This window comes from Tyto alba, unplaced genomic scaffold (genome assembly GCF_018691265.1).
Source record: "Tyto alba isolate M040663 unplaced genomic scaffold, T.alba_DEE_v4.0 Super-Scaffold_100000100052, whole genome shotgun sequence".
Lineage (NCBI taxonomy): Eukaryota > Metazoa > Chordata > Aves > Strigiformes > Tytonidae > Tyto > Tyto alba.
In genome coordinates, this window is record NW_024881264.1 from 53458 (window position 1) to 70368 (window position 16911).

The 16911-nt window shown below is 44.4% G+C and overlaps 1 pseudogene; it reads right to left on the reverse strand.

Annotated features, from left to right (window-relative positions):
• Nucleotides 1–3050: 3050 nt before the first annotated feature.
• LOC122154324 overlaps nucleotides 3051–16911 on the reverse strand; it is a 52725-nt pseudogene continuing 38864 nt past the window's right edge.

Below are 16911 nucleotides of genomic sequence, written 5' to 3' on the forward strand. Positions count from 1 at the left end.
CCTGCCGACGGGTGATGTTACAGAAGGTCTAGCGGAACCTTTTTGGACCAAATTCAAGCCTGCCATTCTTGATCGCAGGTCCAGGTCTCATATAAGGAGTTCTGGCAAACTGTCCAAAATTCTAAACCAAATAACAGACTAGAAAGCCTTTGACTGTAAAATCCACTAACTACAGCCCAGCTTACCCCAACAGTCCATTTCTCATCTGAGTTCCCTTCCTTGAAAGACACTCTGTGTTGTTTGCTCTGGGAGGAGGAGTAACTGATTCTCCTGGAAACGCAGAGGGAGTTGCCTGGGGTGTGCTGCGAACGCTGGATCTGAGGATAGACCGAGGAGTAAAGCCGGGAAAACCAGAAGCAGATGTGGCCAAAACTTCAGCTTTCTATGAAAAGAAAGAAAATATTTAATTGAAAACCAATTCGTACCTTCAAAACGGAAGACTCCACTTCTCCAAAGCATTAGTTTCAATTACAGACTGAGGTTGCAGAGGCAGGGACAAAGTTAACCTCTGCACTGCTCTTTCTCCAAAGGTATGAAAATCTTAACGATAAAACCCCCCAGGATCTTGTGGATTTTTGGTTTTCTTTTGGTATTGTTGGTTGGTTGGTTGGTTGGTTGGTTGGTTTTTCCCACCAACACCAACTAAAATGTGATTTTTCAAATTAATTTCCTGAGGAAACAAGGATATGGCGTCTTGATTTCTGCATTGTTCTCTCCCTTCCCAGTAATTTTTGCAATTCCTACTCTGCTCTCTAAAAGGCGTACCACTTCAAATGTTACCCCAGCTACTGCCACTGAACACACTGCCATGCAAAATGGCAATCAGCAAAGCAACAGCGAGAGCTTATTGCTTCACTGATGAATCCATCCGCGCGCTACACCAAATTAAGGGGCTGCTGTACAAATACCTACACATCTTCACCTAGAAGCATCCAGGTCTTCTTACCTCGGCTCGGAAGAAGAATTTACAGTATGGAAAGGGTTTGAAAGGGGGAGAAGGAAACTAGCTCAATGAGAGGGACAATATTCAATGAGAAGAAAAAGGCTGTCATTCAGAGAGATCACAACTACTTTGTTCAGGCAGGCAAAGGCAAAGAGACCCGCACCAAGAAGACAGGTCAAATGTTGTTACTTCCTTACAGGAGAAGAGTTTGAAGGCACTGAATGGACACACAGTTTAGCGCAAACAATTAACCAGTACAATTGCTGCCAAAAGCCATCACTGAGTTGGACAGAGACTGACATCCCTTAACGGACATCACTTAGCTGTCACTCACTTCACCGGATTAAGAAACTGAAGCATGCACGTTCTTGCTGGTGGCTATGCAAGTCAAACTGTGCAGAGCTGCTGAGCGCTTGCATAACGAGATGGTTAAGCCACAAACTGCATCTTTAAGGGTCTAAGCATATTGAAAAGCCCAATTTTAACTTCCTTTGTTCTGCACAGTTCATGAAGTTATGGGACAACGTGCCTACTGCAATTAGCTTAGAACTAAACTTGCCCTCTTCAAGGCTTTTCCCAACTTCCTGCTTCCAAAAGGACTGTATGTACAACCACCCCACATGCTCTGAAAATTTGACACAGTTTGAATCCAGCAGTGTTTGTGTCAAACATTTTGGTGGTTTCATTTTAAACAAAGTTTACAGGCCATTTGTTTGGTCGGTTCTTACTGTTTTTCCAAATACAAACCTTAACCACAAGAGGAGTCTGTAGCAAATTGAACTCTGGTGTTCTTGAAGAATTCTTTTGTAACAATGGTGACTGCCAGCTACCACCTGTGCTGCAGAACATGAAGGGACAGGACTCCACCAAACCCAGCAACCTGTTAAGATACCCAATTTAAAATATGAACATAAATAAACTAAGGAAGAAAATCACGCGGCGTTCAAGAAATCTTGAGATGAGATGTAAGAAAGACATTCAAGGAACGAGAATAGAGGTGAGCCCTCACTGTTGGGGGGGTGTATCAGGTCCACGCACAAGTTACCGCCTTTTCCTTTTTTCTTAGTTACTTCTGTACATTTCAAGCTTGATTTCCTAAATCACTGCCTCTTAGGGAAGAGAAATCCCATTTTAAGTTGACCAAGGGATGTAATTCTCACGTCAAAGAGAAATTCACCTGCATTTCAATGCTGGGACCACTTCAAATTCTCCACCGAGTTGTGTCCTTAAATTGCCCTTTTCTTTACCAGATACAAAACTAAATGCAAACAGAGCACTTTGCAAACACAGAAAGTATATACACACGCACACACACACATACATATACACAGACATAAGAAAAGCAACACCATTTTGAAATATTCACTCTCTAGATCTACTATACTTGGAAGATTTTTGTGAAAATCTTGTGACCAGTGTCCCAACAACCGCACTGCGCAACTCTGCCTCAGGGAGAGGACGAGGTACGGCTGGTGGCTCTGCAACTCTAGCACTAGAACAAACAGGGAAAGGTAACTGACTTTCACTCCCCTGAAGTCCAAACATACCGGAATTCAGGTTTATTTGACCATCGCCCCTGAAGGAAAATCATCTGACAACCACCAGCCTCTTTTCCGCTCGTTACAATTCCGCCCGATGTTAAGAAGGAAAGGCAGAAACGAAGCAGACACTGGGCAGGAAGCGGTCAAAGATCCCTGTTTGGCCACATAACCAAGTGTCTCAAAAGCAGTACACCGAGAGCTTGGTGGCAACCACAGTTCTAGTTTCAGCTGTCTTAAATTCTTGAAAACACATTTACCATCGTGTCAGTATAGGTCTTGGCCTAAATAAGATTATCATAGCCGAAAAAGTCTCTCTCCAAATATTACTTTGGATGAACTGATTACAAAAAAGCCAATCAAAGTTTATTCAGGTACACCTTCCTTCCAGAATACTAACATAATCCAAATGGATTTTTCGCTATTCCTCTCCACACACGTAGCTCAAAACTGAACTTTGTGAAAAGGCTGCTTACCTATCATATCGTGAGGAAATGGTTTTCTGCTCATTTCCTGCCCATGCTGCTCCAATTCTGGATAACACATTACTCATGAAAGTTGCTATGATACCCAATATCCTGATTGGCTGGTTTTGTTGATCTTGATACTGGCTTTGGTCTCGCAACTGTAAAGCACAAGGGAAAACCTATCAGCCTTGTGTTATCAAAGTGAGCGTTTCTTGACCGCTGTATTCCCCGCGCTAAAAATTACCTCCTCTTAAGGCCGACGAAGGCAAATGGTAAGGCCTGGCTCTCTCTGCAGCCAGCTGCCTTTGAACTCTAGGAAGGATCTTCCGATATGGGCGTAATTCAGACTTTCTGGCACATGCCCCCTCTCTGAAGCGAGGATGGCGATCATTCTGATGAATAAAAAGCGTAAAGCAGTTAACTAATTACAGCGAGTGCACTGCACAGAACAGCAGCAAGTCATTCATGAAGTTACGGGACGACGTGCCGGCTGTACTGGAGCTGGCAGCAGTAATTGTTTACCACAGCCCACTTCCTTGGGAGCAGGTGATCATGTCTGGTGCAGCCAGCTGATGTTTGCAACAGCTCGCATCCCAGTGAGACCCCCCCGTCGTCAGCTGCTGCACTGAGCCCAACGCTCGGAGACACCGACGGGGGCCACGGGGGGTCTGAGGCAAAGATGCTTTGTGTTGTGCATGACCAGCACGGCCTGCACGCTTCCTTGCGCGTATCTGTGGCACAGAATTTATAGACGGGTCTCTAGAGACAGGCCTATCAGGGCTGTTCCCCGTCAAACTCCCTAGTTTGGATCTAAGAGTACTATCACTTCTGCTGACTAAAGCCAACACCTGCAGCTCAGTGCAACTCGCAAATAATGGGAACATCAGGTTACCACGTCTTGTGCCTCTACAGCCCTGTCAGGCAAGATGGATGTATTTCCCCCTTGATTCCCTCATAGGCACTCACCTGACCCAAACTGGGTGGCTGGACATCAGCTGGCCTGGGAGACAGCCAGCCAGCTGCAAGACACCTCTTGCAGCTATCATGAATGGCTTCACGTATTAAAGGACCAGATTTCTTCAAAAAATTCAAGGTCTGAAACGTCAATCAAAAACTACAGATTAAGACAGCAGTATTATTCAGTCACTAAGGGTCTGGCTAACCACTAAGAGAAATAGGATAATTGTTCACTTAGACTCTCGGGAAGCTCACATCAGCAATATGCTTTGCGTTAGCAATCCGAGTAAGCATTACTACGTAGAGTCGTAAGGACGGCAGCCAAACTAGCAGTTACAGTTTCTAAAAAAAATCCTGTAAAACAAAATATTGGCCCTTGCAATGCTTAAGTATTTTCTCCCTTCTCTGTCAAAACACGGGCCTTTCTTTTTCCCTGAACACTGACACAAATTACTTTCTGTACAAGCTAAAACTAACACACAACTTCAAATCACGCTTTGCATGAGCCTTTATAAGCCTCTCTGTGCAGAGGCTGATTTATGTTGGCAATACGTAGTGAGCTGAAACTTAATTCAAAATTATTTGCCACAAGCTGTGCCCTGGCTTGGAAGTTAGAATTTGGCCAGGGTCGGGAAAAAAAAAAAAAAATTTCTTCTCAAATACTTCTCAAACACAGTTTTTCACTTTCTCCATTCTGTCCTCCTTTTCAAGCAGACCAGGGATCAAAACCCTAACTCAAGACTACACAGGCAGTGCGACTGAAGGGTAATAGAAGAAGAAACAGCTTTCTTCTTAGGAACGCTTTTGTTCTTGCTCCTAGAGCAACGTTGTATTCCCTTCTAGACGTTCAGTCTCGGATCGCGCTTCATCAGGAGGCAGTGCTCACTTTACAGTTCCAAGAGCAGACTGAAAACATTCTCATTTGCATAAAACTGGCAGGGTACAACTGCAATTATGCGTGTGGATGGGCAGGACGAGCATAAACCCATCTCTGACAGTGAAAGCAGTGCAGGAGAAAACTTGGAAAAGGTCCATCTCTTCACATTCTCAATAAAGATTCGGTAAATGATCACCTCCTTCTGGAAGCTGGTGCAAGTCATATGGACAACTCCGGAGTTCAGCAAGCACGTACCATCTGCAGAAACAACCAACATTTGACAAGCTTCCATACGCTCACAGTTACGTTATGACCAGTTTACAGTTTTTAAACAGCAGTATCTGGAAAGACAGATCTCAGTGCCCATCTTCCTCACCAGATCACTTACAGACTTTTTAAAAAAATAATTACTGCGTCTAGAACTTCATCTCTAGCGCAATCGAGGTGCTGTGCTTTGAGCTTCAGTTCAAAGTCATTTCATTTTATAACCATCACCTCTTCGCAGGCTCTATCATAAAAGCACCAAACCCCAAAACTCAGCACACTCTCGGATGTGTTTCACAATTTTAAATCCCACCTTAGTGCAACGTAATTTGAGTTGGGTTTGTGGGAGCTGGGGGTTTGGGGGTTTGGGTTTGGTTTTCGAGTGACAGAGAACAAGAGAACTATTTCATGTCATCTGACCTCAGTTTGAGCTTATCACTATAAAAAGCAGTGAAATACCTACCAAAATTATAGGAGCTTGGATTAAAAAACTGATCAGGTGGTGGATAGGAAGGAGGCACTCCGCGACAGAGACTCTGCTCACGTACTCGAATATCCAAAAGAGGCTTGGAGAAGTCATACTTAGTCCAGTATCCAGTGACCACAGCGCAAAATAGGGGCAGTCGTGAAGGAGTTCTTCCGGCCTTAAAGAAAACAAGTGCATAAGCTAAATGCCAACTTTCAGATGAATTATCTGGGGGGACACTGAAAAGAAGCTAAGAAAAATCTACCTCAGTGAATCTGGCATTTGAGCGTGATACCAGCGGTTAATGTCAAATACACCCAAGTAAGTAGATGGCTTTCCCTCACCATACGTATTCACTTGCCAGCTGAAGACTGATACACTGGTCTCAGGAGATATTACTGTAAAAGACAAGACGTTGTTTCTTATTTGTAGAAAACATGCCGTATCCGATATTTTTAAAGCACCGCTTCCTAGTTTGGTTTAATTCTGTTCTACCACTCATGCAAAAACAACACTGACTAAGAATAAGAAAAACAATTCACGGAGTAGCAAACACCTCTGTGACAGGTTCCAGGCATCCTGCCCCTTTTTCTTGTTCGGATTGTATCCGTTCCAAGCCAAATCAGATACATAATTAGTAGCTTATTAAGTTTTCCACGCATTAAGAGTTGAACAAGACATTTAGCTAGATGAACAGCTGAGCAAAAAAAAAATAGCTAGGAACACAGACACTGCTTCTTTTAGAAAGCACACAAATAGTCATCGTATACACTTGTATCACTTAGCCAGCATTACTAATTTCCAGCTTTGTCTCAACCACACATTTTCAGAACAGCTCCTCTCCTGCATGTCCGCACCGAAAGAACACAATTATCACACAAAACAAATACAGAAACAAAAGTTACAGGTATTTTTTCCATGCCTCATACTTCAGAAAAAGGAGGCAGAAAGGGGTTTTTTGTTGCCGTTTGGGTTTTTTTTGGTTTTCTTGGGGGTGTTGGGGGAGTGGTGTTCTTTTTTGTTTCCAACAGGTTTTTAGAAGGCACTCCTCTCAGAAACATGGCACAAGTGGAGAAAATCCAAAGGTGCTTTGATTAGATTTTGACACACCGTTGCTCGAGGATGGCATCACAAAAGACACGGAAGTTGCCGCTTCAGGACTAAGTCAAAGACAATCAGCAGAAATAGCCTAGAAAGGTCATGCAAGTGTCTTTGTGACACCAGACAGAAGTCAAGGCCCGTAAGAAGCGGGGGAAGGTGACTAACGCAGTCAAAACAAACGGCTATGCAAGTTATCACTGCAGCAGGCTCGAAGATATGGTCAGAGCGTAACTGGATTTGTAAACCCAGAGAGGTATATTTAATTACTGCAAGATAATGAAAGACACCATAAGAGTTTTAACTGTGTACATGGTCAAGGAAAGCTACCGCTGCATCCTGGATCCTGCTCTCCCTATCACCTGGGAGCAGGAGTAACAGTCCATCACTCCTGACAGACTAGTACCTCTGTACCTGGCAAGTGGCCGAGGGAGGGCAATAACAGCACTGCGCATCCAGCAAGTTCTGGGCCTGCGCAACTGGTGGAAAACACCCAAATAGCTCATCACAGGAGCTGGGCCAGAGTGGAAAAGTCCCTAACGAAAGTCAGTTATCCTGGAGCCCATAAACAGTGACCCCAGGTGAGACCCTCTGAGCTCTTCTCCTGGATCGCAGTGGGCCTGTGACCAGCATCTCCCCTGAGTTGGGACGCCTCTCAGCTATCAACTCCTCGAGGCACCGTCTGCTGTCGAAGCCAATGATGGGCTGGGCAAAGTCGCCCCCCTCGGGTCTCAGTTATTGGCTGTTGAGGAATGATGATGCTTTGCAAGTATTTGCTCTAAGTTGAGAAGAGGGAAATTTTAACCGTAGGCTAGCTTTTCTTCACCCGCCTCTCTACTTATCTATGTGTTTGGGTATACACAGTGTTTTTACGAGTGTGGGTACATACATATTTCACTGGATCCAAATATTTTTGTCTGTCTGTGTTTTGTACATCTTGTGTTTAAGAATAAACATATGTACTTAGATAGATAGATAGATACGTAGATAGATCGATAGACAGACAGACAGATAGACAGACAGATAGATAGACAGATAGAGAGAGAGAGATAGAGAGAGAGAGATAGAGAGATGGAGAGATAGATTTAGGATACCACACAGTAAGTCATTGCGATTCTTGTCATTTTTGAATCTGTACAGTTAAGTCACTATTTTAATCATAACGTATTTTACTGAATTATTTTGTAAATCATTCAAGTGGTTAATGATTAAGTGCTGCTACTCATTAATAAATCTCAATTTGCTGCCAAACTATTACCGTGTTAGTATACCCATCCATGACACCTGGGAGAAGAGACCAACCCCGACCCTGCTCCCACCTCCTTTCAAGTAGCTGTAGAGAGCGACAAGCTCTCCCCTCAGCCTCCTTTTCTCCTGGCTAAACAACCCCTGCTCCCTCAGTCGCTCCTCCTAAGACTTGTTCTCCAGAACCTTCAACTTCAAGGTGCGGCCTCACCGGGGCTGCGTACCGGGGGACGGTCACTGCCCCAGTCCTGCTGGCCACACTATTGCTGATACAAGCCAGGATGCTCTTGGCCGCCTTGGCCACCTGGGCACACCTCTGGCTCACATTCAGCCGGCTGCCGACCGACACCCCCAGGTCCTTTCCCGCTGGGCAGCTCTCCAGCCACTCTGCCCCAAGCCTGTAGCGTTGCGTGGGGTTGTTGTGACCCAAGTGCACTCGATCCCCTCATCCAGATCGCTGATACAGATCTTAAACAGAACTGGCCCCAATGCTGAGGCCTGGGGAACACCACTTGTGAGTGGCCGCCAGCTGGGTGCAGATACAGACATAGGTGTGAACAGGGAAAAAAAAATATTCAGATCACATTCCTAAGCAACGCAGAGAATGATCTTCTTTTTCCAAGAAGACAGCTGGAGGAATAAAATGACTGACAAACGTTGCAGAGATGGCCCTACTATACAGTGCTATAGCATGTCAGCAAGCACAAAATAAACCCCAATTTCCCCCTTAAGGAAGTCCCACAAAACTCAAGCAACCTTTTGTCTATTTAAATAAGCCCAACAAGCTCGTCTCTACAGATACTCAAGACTTTCTGACTTTCTGTGGGTACAGAACAACATTCACTGCTTAGATTCCCAAACTACTTTTTTAGAATAACCAAGCACGGACATCAGAACAAACCTTCATTAACGCTATCCTCTCCGTCAACCGGCTTGGGAAATTTTTCTACAGTCTGGCAGCTCAGAAATTTGGTATTGCCGGTCGGCCCTCTCCAGGGAAAGACTCCACACGTGAGATCTAAACTGAACCTTTCGTCACAGTATTCCAAACCCTGGGGAAAAAAGGAGAGACAAAAGGTCACTTTGGCGTAAAACATGCCTTATTCCTAAATATGAAAGAATCTATGTACCAGAATGTAACATAATATGCACCTTATACTGTGTATTTCCCATGAGCTTCTTTCTGATGGCAAACAGAAACAACATCTGGCACGCAAGAGAATCAAGCGTCAAATCCTAAGGGGTATCTTTGGCTGTAAAGGCTTTGCACGTTTTCAAAATTTAGCATTCCCCTATCATTATTCGGTTCTAATCATGTTTTGCAGAAATCCTTGCAACACCAGGGTTTCTTTACAAACCGGAGGACAGATCTACAAAGAGGTATCTGAAATCAGGCGATACATACGCATGCAAAGCTCTTTGCTCTTGATTACAGGACTGAGGATGTTAGAGAAGTCTTGGCACTACAGCAGCTGAAGCTCTGTCAAGAGGTGTTATCTACTGGCACACCACCAGAGCGAAAACACATCCCTCTGTAGTAGCTGTGAGGACTTCTTACCGAGTAACCGTCTCCTTTCAAACCACATAAGCTTTTACCAGCTCCTCCTCTAATCTTGTCACACTAATGGGTGAAATATCCCCCGGTTCCTTCATCAAGCACGGCCACCAGCAAAAGGGGAAGCAGAGAGGATGTGGGAGGCACGCGGCCAAGGCGTTTAGGATCATGAATTACTACAGAGCCAGCAAACTACTTTGAGATATACCGAAACCCCAGCAGGATTGTGCTGAACCTCTGATACCACCTTTTCCTAGGGAAGCATTAATTGAAATACTGTCTTTCCAAATACAGAATTTGTTCAGGCTGTCTACCATGCAACACATCATGTGTGTATTGACAAATAGCAGCTCTACAATTTAAAACAAAAACAAAAACAAAAACAAAAAAAACAACTCACCAACACCCCCTCCCACCTAACACACAAAATACTACCACCAAGGAAAAACACAACAATCAATTGTACCACACTCTACCGAAGTTTCCTAAACTTTCAGAGCTCTAAAATGAACTGGTACGACACAGTACACTCCCATAGGATTTGATATGATACACTAAATCACCTAATCTGAGAAGAGACAAACCTCCTCTTAACCGTTCTAGGAAATACTACTAATAAGTATCAAGGCTGGCTTTAAAAAAAAAAAAAAAAAAGGGTCTTTCATTACTGAAAAGAAAAATGCTGAATTATGCTCTGAAGCACGCACAGTTCATTCTATTTTATCAAGTAACTTCTGCAATAACAGACACCACCAGACACGTGCAGAGTAGAGAAGCCAAAACCACCTCTTTGAAAAACTAGCATGAAGCCCAAGCAACCGATCCCGTTTTCATTACAGAAGGAACGATCACTAAAACCAGTTTATAATAAATGATGTTGTCCAGAATGAGAAGTCCATCATTCCAAAAGACCGTTGCATCAGATAAAGTCCTCAAACTCCATAAGCCTTTTGGAGATTAATTTGAACGGCTATCAATTTCCTCTCTTATTCATCTATGAACAGCCACAGAGTTGGGGCAGAGGGGAAGGGAAAGAAGATACCAGTTCCTGCCTGAGACACCTTCTGAAGCAAACCACTGTATTTTACATTTTCCACTGGGGCAAGCAAATCTAAGCTGAGCAACTCCGCTGTATGGAAGGTGTTAAGTAATTACTTTGTGGACCAGTAAACTACAAGGACAGTTTTCAAACGAGATGCGCTGGTCAGACTCGGATATGAAAGCAGAGCCTCTATACTCTGTCCAGCCGCAGGCACTGTGTAGGACAAGGGCCAAGATGTGCTGCATGGCCACGCCTGGGGGCACTAGATTTACCAACTCCCGAGATGGCATAAAAATGATCTTTGTAAGCATAACTTCAACATTCCGTTACATTAATTGCTTGAGCACAGGCTTAAACCAGCCCTGAAGGCAGTGGAGACACAACTCTGATGCTTATTTACAAAACTACAGTGCCACATGTTCCAAAACTCCTATTTGTGACTTTTTACCATGGTAAGAAGTCAGTTGCACTGTCTCATAGCCTCAAGTCTGATTCCTGGAAAGTAAAGCACTGCTGTAGTAGACACAAGTCTTTCAACTTCCTCTGAATTCTATTCAATGAACGAGGGTCAACGCTAGCTTCCTCTTTGTTTACTCAAACTTGGCCTGGCAATCGGGAACAACTCTTACACTTTCTGCCATGGAAGATGGACAAGGATCTTGACTCAGCCAGTCATATAGGCAGAGAGCCATGTGGTACTGACCAATCTCTGACTACAAGGAAGTATTCTGAGACTGAAAGTGTCCACCGTCGAGCACAGGGCCTGGCTTAATGCATCTTTGGGGTTTGGGGAGGGGGGCTTGGGAGTTGTTTTGGGGGGCAGTAGGTATCATCAGGTCTCAGTACGAAGCTACACGGCTCATCTGGAAGCGAGCTGAAGAACCCATCTTTTCTCCCCGGAGGCTCCAGCTGTTTAGTTCCTTCTTCAACTCCCTCCCGAGATTGGTTCCTGTTTCAATCTTCCACAGCACTCAGCACAGGGAAGCAGAGGGAGTAAAATATCTCAAACCCAGAGACTGGTGCCTGACACCTGCTGGAAGCCTGTGAATGTACTACTGATTGGACAGTCTGCAGAGGGTCAGGAAGTCTTACAGTAATTACACCACAGCTTTCTCAGGTCACAAACACAACAACATTATTCAATCCTTTGGTGTGCTTTTTTAAAAACGGTGCCAAGCAGAATTTCTAGTAGACCCATTCTTAAAGGCTGCTGAAGGACCTCAGCTCTCTGAGGTGAAATCTGGTGCTACTCACATCTTCAGTTAAGAAGAATGTTATTTGGAAAAGCTGCTGCCTCTTCGGGAGTTGCATGTATATGGGCTCTTTGCAGACGAATCTAGTTGGAACACACAACACTGCAGTGTGAAGTTGTATGACTTCTTCTCAAGAAGTACGGACAAAGGCCACGCCCAAGAAGACTCGGCAAAACATTTTTTTTTTAGTCAGCTCTGAGTTTTGACGGCAAGTATTAGCCCAGCCAACTCAACTGCTACTCACGAAGAGGAAATTACTGTTTTCAGCTTTTGACATACGTGCACGTCTTACCTCGTACATGACCTGTCCTGATGCCAGGCGTTTTCTCTCATGAAATAGTAACTGCAACAGATGTAAACTCACAGCGTCACCTTCACTGAAAAAGGTACAAATTATGATATGTGATTACAAAGCTGCTTTATAGTCCTTGTCATCACCTCATCAGAGCTAGACCAAAGCCTTCTTAATAGCATGCTCTTGCTGAAAAGAAAACCCACTGCCCAAAACATGACAACCGGTCACATTTAGCAGCTAAAACACAAAGGAGGAAATGCTGGCACTAACAGCTTTGGGGACAAATGCCAACCATGCAGTCTGAAAGCTTTAATATGCTGTATGGACTAACGTTTGTTGGAAACGGTTCTTCACCATGAAGCGTTCTCCAGCAAAACTGCTTTACAGTCACACCCAAAAAGATTGACACTCTCTGGACAGCTGGGCTGATCAAGTAGCTTGCTGATGCTGAAAGAGAGAGGTCTTTCTTTCTCCCCTCCCCTCCCCTCCCCACCAAACTTCCCGTCCCTCTCTTGCATACGCTGCACCCTTCCACCTTCTGATCTGATTCATTAGCCCGGCAGGAAACCATCGCCCTCTCTGCTCAACAGTGAGCGTTTTGTGCCAGGTGAGCTGAACCGGCTCGTGAAGGCTCCAGAGGCTGCTGAAGCTGGCACGAGGTGACAGGCAATACTGTCACCTCCCTCCTTCCGGGGCAGCAGGCTGCGGTAGCGGCACGTTTAGTGTTCCAGGTCTGCAGCCTCGGCTCCTTTCAGCGGCAGTTTCATACCACGGTGCGAATATCAAAGAAATCATGAAGCAGTCATCAAGAAACAAAGCAAGCGTTTAAGAAAGCGAGCACAACAATACAGCCGCTGTTGCTTTGCCTCCTTTCGGGAGGCAGGAACCAGTAGGTCCCTCTTCACTTCTGCTAAATCCTGACAAGGTTGCATTATAAGCTTAACGGCTTCCGTACCTGAGAGAATCGTCTGCACAGCTGAACAAACGAAACATATATGCACGTATATATCAACTGTATGCGGACAAATATTGAAAAAAAAAAATAATAATCAGTGGCTTATAGTAAGTGTTTATTCACCTTTCTTGGGTAGACTGAACAGCCCACAAGTAGCAATAGTTGCGAGGATCCTTTTCAGGCTCTTGAAAAGTGACAGCATAGACAGGAATCCTTCCTCCTGCAAGCTGAGAGTGGTCCCTACAGGTTTAAAGAAATTTAAAAGAAAAAGAAAAGAAAAGAAATTAAGAGGTGATCCTACTGGCCCTAACAGTTTGTAGAGGGCTAGAAGCATCTCCTGAGAAAAGAGCACCTTCTGTGCTTATCCTCAAAGTACAGAGGTCATAATTCCCTCTCAAACAAGTGAGTCAAGGAAGCAACTACTTTTTATGCAACTGTCAAAGGGTGAGGAAATTACTGTCCATCCAATGGAACAGCCTGGGTTTATGCCCTTCTCTGCCTGAGGGGGAGGAACACAGACGATTACTGCAGCTGCCAGGCAAATGACTGTTCTGGCTGCTGTAGCCTACTTCAAGATTGAACTTAAAACGCAGCGTATCTTCTGAACAAATGTAAACCAGTGCCAAACAGAAGTAGTTCCTCGTTTCTTTACTTGGACTACGTAAAGCCCCTTTCTTCCAGACTTCTGAACCTTATCTGTACCTTCACAGTCGCTTCTTGCCGTCTAATTATCCCTCCACTGTCTATTTAGGCATCCAACAGTTTCTGGAGAGGCACTGCAGATTTGCTGAAGTGAATCCCTACCCGAATTTGGACAAATATTTCGAGCGAGATTGCTCTCTGGCAGATTTAAAATCATCTCTTAATTTTTCTATTCCTCGTGAGTTCACATGTCCCTTATTCTCATCTCCAAGTGTTCCACGCAAACTCTCATTCACGTGCATTGCTGCCTCAGAATGGCTCACTCCCCTGTTTCGGTCGAGGCTGACACGTAAGAAAGAATATGTTTTCAGGCACAGACCAGCTATTGATTCTTCATGTCTCACTAGTATCATCCGGGACACTTTAAAGAATATCACCACCAAAATCACACTAGCAACATAATTATGCCTTTCAATGCATGCCCTAATTGCAGTAACTTCTTCAGAAAAAGCATTTCTAAGATCTGTTTCATCGAAATACACACATTTTCTGGTTTCACCAAATGCCACCGAAAGAAGAAACTGTCTGATAAAAATCAGCTCTATCACGTCCTAACTGCTTGCCATAACCCAAAGAAGCACGCTTTCCACAATGCCTCAATCCACAGGCACAGTAAGGAAAACAATCCCGGTCCACTGGGGAGAAGGCGGTCCGCTCGGGCCTTGTGTGACTTCACAGCTCTGTCAGAAGAGGATTTCTAAGCATTCTTCCATGATTACATGCAAAATTTCAGTCCCGGAAAACAGTTCTCTTGTAATTAACGTCCTTCCTTAGGCAAAACATGGAGACCGGTGCACCGCCAGGCACAGCCAAGTGTAAAGGCCTACTTACTCCCTCTTCAACGTTTTCATGTTCCACAGTGACAGGTAGCCATCGGAAAAACCCACGACGAGATGATTGCTTCTGCTTATGTAGCTCAGGGTTGATACTGCTGTTCCCGAAGGATTTTGTAATTGAAAACAGAGATGTCTCCCTTCTCTGGCCACAGTTTTTCTTCTCTTTGGAACTCCCACAGGAATTCCACTGGCAACTTCCAGATCTACACACACAAAACCACACAAGGAATGAATGTGTTTATGCCATTCACGTTGCATTTTCAACACTGACGTGACTACACGGGTAACCTAATTCTACCAGCCTAGGCAAAATACCCATTTATGCAACGCTTCTTTTGCTACTGCCGTCTTCTGTGTATTCAGAGAACATAAGAACTCTCCGATCGGACGGGTATTCTCCCTCGTATGGCAAAACCAGGTAAAAGTGTAACCTTCAGCGACAAATTCGGCTTGGACTTTGGAAATCAGGAGTTGGGGCTTCACGGTGAAGCTATCTGAAGTGCCATCAACTCCCAAAGCCACTGCTGTATTAGCTGGAACAGCGTATGCCATCTGAATACACCAACCGGAGATCTCATTCACCCACATGCATGAATTTTGGAAAGTCGGATTTGTTTCAAAAAGCAAGCTTAAGATCTGCCCCAAGTCAGCTAAGAGAAGCAGAACAACGTTCCCAAGAAATAGGGCACCTCCGGCACAACTTCCTGCCAGGCAGCTGCACCGACTCAGACGGTGAAATCCCTACAGCTCACCGGCAAGAATCACGGGGACATGGGGATCGTGGTGGGAGGGGGGCGTTTACAGCATTAGCGGGAGCACTGGGCCACTCCCATTTTTCATCAGTTCAGGACTAGGTGATGTCAAACTGCCACCTGTAATCAGCACTCATCAATGTCTGCACACGAGTATCTGCAAAGTGGCACGCATACTGTTTGTTAAAAAGACACCAGGTTTCTTCCTTTTAAATTCAAGTTTAAAAAGCGCACGCTTACCCGATGGTTCTCTTTCATTCTGACTGCAAGATAAATTATCCAAGCAAAGGTCAACCAGAAGTAGGTGGCCAACATCTGTAGCCACTGCTGCCACGCCAAAGAGCCATTGCAGGCTCGGATGTAGGTGCCGAGCGCTCGCACTGGTGATGCCTCCGTGATTAGTTATGAGCTCTACAGCAGTTACCTACAGGGAGAGTGCAAGTCAGTATTTAAGCTGCTTGACAAGCTAAACGGAAATCATTCGAAGGTGAAACCAGAATTAGCACATCAGAAACAAGAAGGTAAATACAGGATCATTAGGCTTACAGACAATATCCAATTTTATCAAGAAAAAATAATAAAATAAAGCCCTCTACAAACACCTGGTACTTCTTCCCATTCACTAGATCTCCCGCAGTTACTTAACGGAATTACCTTCCGCTCACATGGCGCATTCTGTTATTACAGCTCACCAACCTCCCTTTGCTACCTGGAAATAATTAAGTCTAAGAAAACACAGAAAATCAGACGTATGCAAGAAACTTGACCGTAATTAAGGGACCGAAGGAAGACAGACAAAACTAAATCGCCTTCTCCCACTGCTCACAGCCCATCGGCACTGGGACACCGGCTACGCCTCCTTTGCCAAACAGGTATTACGATAAATCATGGCTGTAAGTCACACGAGGCAGCGGTCAAGTCGCATGGTAGACGCACCATCTGCATGGGAATTACACATTTTTACACAGTGTTCAAGGGAGATACTGGCTCAGTAAAATTTACGCTCGTCCTCATGGAGGGTAAAGGTAACAACCAGATAAACTAAAAAGTTTTCCATGCACACCAGCACTTTTGTGAATGGGAACAAAAATTTGAAAGGCCAGACTAAAACAGCAGCAAAAAGAACAGCAGCTTGTGGGATAAAAAGCTAACTCCAACTACGGAAGAAGCCTATAGACCAGGAACATTTGTCAAAATACCGTTCAATAGTTCTGAAACATGCAACCATTATAAACCAATTTTAGATAATTAATGCCTTACATTCAGATTCGCTTTTCCAAGAATCCCATTCAAATAATACTCCACTGACACTCTGAGTTTTCTGCTGTGCTTCACGTGTATATCCAGAGGGCAGTGAGAGATGCTCACACACACACACACAGAATTACACCAATATTCTGTCGAAGCCTGAGAGTTTGTTTTTTTAATTCTCTGAGTGACTACACACCTACTCTTACTCTAGAAGGCAGTTATACGGTCACTATAAATACCCTGTATTAAAACACTAAGGGCTTCACACCTTGGACCACAGTTACTCTAAGCTAGTGTTAAACTCTACAGCTTAGCTGTCCACAGAAGATATACCCACGTGGAAAAGAGTCCAGAAACAAAGGTGCTCATTAAAGCCTTAAAACAGTAACGACTGTTAGTACTGTGGAAAGTGATG